Consider the following 4,670-nt stretch of genomic DNA (forward strand, 5'->3'; position numbering starts at 1 on the left):
TTTTTTTATATATATATATATATATATATATATATATATATATATATATATATATATATATATATATATATATATATAGATTATAACAATGTACTAATCCTAATGCATAACAATGTTTTAATGTTATAGGATTTTGTGTTTTAATATTATTGTACTTTTAATATTATTTTATTGTTTTAATTGTTTTACTGTACAATATTTTGGGCGGGAAATAGGATTTCTTTTTGGAGGATTTTGTTTATATATAGATATAGATTATATCAATGTACTAATCCTACTGCATAACAATATTTTGATGTTATTGGATTTCGTGTTTTAATATTATTGTACTTTTAATATTATATTATTGTCTTAATTGTTTTAATGTACAATATTTTGGGCGGGAATTAATATTTCGTTTTGGAGGATTTTGTTTATATATATATATAGATTATAACAATGTACTAATCCTAATGCATAACAATGTTTTGATGATATAGGATTTCGTGTTTTAATATTATTGTTTTTTTAATATTATTTTATTGTTTTAATTGTTTTAATGTACAATATTTTGGGCGGGAAATAGGATTTCGTTTTGGAGGATTTTGTTTTTTTATATATAAATATAGATATAGATATTGATTATAACAAATGAATAACAATATTTTGATGTTATTGGATTTCGTGTTTTAATATTATTGTACTTTTAATATTATTTTATTATTTTAATTGTTTTAATGTACAATATTTTGGGCGTGAAATAGGATTTCGTTTTGGAGGATTTTGTTTATATATATATATATATATATATAGATTATAACAATGTACTAATCCTAATGCATAACAATGTTTTGATGTTATAGGATTTCGTTTTTAATATTATTGTACTTTTAATATTATTTTATTGTTTTAATTGTTTTAATGTACAATATTTTGGGCCGGAAATAGGATTTCGTTTTTTAGGATTTTGTTTATATATATGTATATATATATATACATATATATATATATATATATATATATATATATATATATATATATATATATATTATAACAATGTACTAATCCTAATCCTAATGCATAACAATATTTTGATGTTATTGGATTTCGTGTTTTAATATTATTGTACTTTTAATATTATTTTATTATTTTAATTGTTTTAATGTACAATATTTTGGGCGGGAAATAGGATTTCGTTTTGGAGGATTTTGTTTTTATATATACTAGTATTTTCGCCCGTGCGTTGCACGGAATGGATTTGTTATAATATTTTAAGAATATTTGTATCGATATACAATTATATAAATTATACGGAGTAACATTGAATATTATACAACGCAATTGATGAAATTGGTTGGATCGATTATGTTTTATGATGTTTTTCTTGCTTGAATTATAACAAATAATTGTCCAATTACCCGTGCGATGCATGGATAATTTTTTTTTAATTATATATTGAGATAATAAAAATAAATATGAAATTATAAAAAATTCTAATATTGAACGTGTACATTTATTTGATTATAAGATTAGTGCAAAAGTATTACTCAATTAATTGAATAATATATGATTTGTTTGTCTACAATTATCTTAAGAAGATCTATAAGTAATATGACTTATGTAATTATATTATTACTGAAATAAATATGGGAAAAATGAGAAAATAATTTAATTATGGTTATTATAAAAATAAATTCAACGATCAATGTTTAGCTTAATTACCATAATAATTATTAGCTAATTATTATTAGTCAATTACACTTATATATGTGTAATTATACTTTTATACTTTAAGTATATTCATTTTCACCATATTGCATTTAGTTTTATCTTCCTCCTCTATATTTGAATGAATTAATTTTGATTATTATAAAAATCTAACAACCCATGTCAAATTAATTTTTTTTAAATTTTAAATAACTTAAAGTTTTCAAAAGGAAAGTATAATTATTTTTTATTAAATTTAAAAATAATTATTAGTCAATTAGTAATATCATTTTCCTTTTCCGATAAATGATTTTACTTTTATTAATAGTGTTGATACGTGAATATAACAACGATATTACCAATTAATAGATATTAGTTAATTTCCATTTTACATTTTCTTACCAAATAAGCTTTATTAATTATTTGACCAATAAAATATTTAATTAATTGACTACAAAAGCTTGGGCGGGAAAAATGAAATAGGGGGATTTTACTTTTATATATAGCATAGATAGCATAGATAATACGTGTAAGTTTAATTTTGTTTAATTATTGATGTAATATGTGTACCTTTAATTTCCTTTAATTATGTCGTAATATGTGTACCACTAATTTCAATTCCTTAATTGATTACATAAATCTATAGTATGGCAAGCTATATTTTGGCAAGTATAAAAATAGTTTAATAAAAGTATAATGTGTGAATTAATTTCTTAATTACTATAGTTAAAGATTTTATTCAAAAGTAACTATTAGCATAACTGTAATAATCTGTGAATTTGAATAATTTGCATAATTGTATGGACACAATAATTTGTAAATTAGCGTAATAATCTGTGAATTGGAACAATTATCATAATTTTTTAAATATCCTTTAATTATGATGGACTTAATAGGTTTATTATCAATTTCCTTAATTGATTATATTTTTTTGAAAAGTCCTTAATTGATTATATAAAAATATAAAATTTAAATAACGGAAAATATTAATTCATTTATTTCTATAATTTTTCAAAAGTAATAAAAGGAAGTGAATGGGCAATTGATATTATTTGAAGTGAAAAAAAAAATCATCATAGGAAGGAATTCTCAATGTTTAATTATACCATAATAAATTTAGATGTTAAATACAATTGGTAATTACCATGGGTTATTTAGATGGTATGGTAATTAGCTATATATATTACCTAAATAAACAGATTAACATATGGATCAACATTATAAAAAATTGATGAAGCCTTAAGTATATTAGGAAAAGTATCAATTAATTAAAATATGATATATAGTACTAAAAAATTAAAATATGACAAAAGAAATTATATTAGAAAATTGATTAGCTAGTATCAATCCTGCTAATTTTTCGTAATACTATATTTGTAATTACCGTTATAAACATATTTAATAGAAAAATTTAATTAGGAACTTATATTAAGCATTTTGGATTATTATTATATTATTATTAATATTAGGAAAATTATATTAGTATTATTATTATTATTATTATTATTATTATTATTATTATTACTATTATTATGATCTTAACAGCATCAGTATTATATTAATGTATAAATTTTATATTATTATTATTCATGCAATAGATCCACCTCATTATACCAAGAGGATTATTATTTTTATCCTATCCCAAAACCATAATAATATGCAAGAGTATAAGATAAACTTTTCAAAAGAAACACAACTAAGGGATAGAAATAGCAAGTAATTTTAATACAATATATTTATAACAACAACCAAACCAAATTAAAAAAGAAAATACATAGAAACTTCTCCATAAATTAAAAAAATAACTTTTAGAGATAGAAAAATATGTAATTTTACCACTGCATAATTGTAACAACAACTGAATTGAACCTTTGCACACCATTTGCTCCTCATCCATTGCCCTTCCTGATCTAATTGCTGATACAGGTAGTAAAAGCACTCAACAATCTTCATCAGTTATTCTACACCCAAAAACCCCAATATATAATTCAAGGCCTTGAATCACGTTTACCTTTTTCCAATCCACTCTCTCGTAGTCAACAAAATCTTTCTTCGGCTTCACTTGCGGGGAAGAATATGGTATGCTCTTTCTCCTCTTCCTCCGCTAACCCCTCTCATTTACCCTAGATGACACCGGTGAATGTTTGCGATTTACCGGTGCCGGCGACTACGCATAAAAAATCATCTTTTTCAACCGATTCAAGTAGGTCGGTGCAATTCTTGGTGCATGCACCACCGTAGCTTTCTCAGAGAAGCTAGATGGGGCTTCATTATCGCTAGGAAATGGTATATCATCACCAAATTGAATTACAAAAAATTTCAAAACAATTGTTAACACGAAATCATAAACTAAACAATGAAAGGAAGGACAACAAAGCATAACCATGAATCTAAAGAAAGAAACCAAAAGATTTTCACTTACTCTTGAGTCTTGAGCTTGTCCATCAGAGTTGTGATCGGAAACCTACGAAACGAATGCCAACTTTGCCGAGTTCAGAAGTTGTGAGGGAGCAATCTCTCATGCTCGGAACTTATATGAAAGAAATTGGGATTATGGCAATAAATTTTATAGAAATATATAAATGGTTAATTAATAAAATAACCATATATATATTTGGTTTTACTAAAATAATTCCCGTGGTATTATGGAATAAAATTAGGAAGAATGCTATTGGAGTAGAAGTTTTAATTTTCTTGGGATTATAGCAATAAATTTTATGGAAATATATATAGTTAATTAATAAAATAACCATATATATATATATATATTTGGATTTACTAAAATAATTCTCGTGTGATTATGGCATATAATTTTACTAAAATAATTCTCGTGTGATTATGGCATATTATCACACCAATTATATAATTAATTATTCAATCAGCAATTAATATATTACAATTATTCAATCACCAACATTTAACCATAATAAATTAATAATAAATTAATAATTAATAAATTAAATGAATAAATAAATAAAATAACT

Source organism: Ipomoea triloba, chromosome 11, assembly GCF_003576645.1.
Source record: "Ipomoea triloba cultivar NCNSP0323 chromosome 11, ASM357664v1".
NCBI classification, from domain to species: Eukaryota; Viridiplantae; Streptophyta; class Magnoliopsida; order Solanales; family Convolvulaceae; genus Ipomoea; species Ipomoea triloba.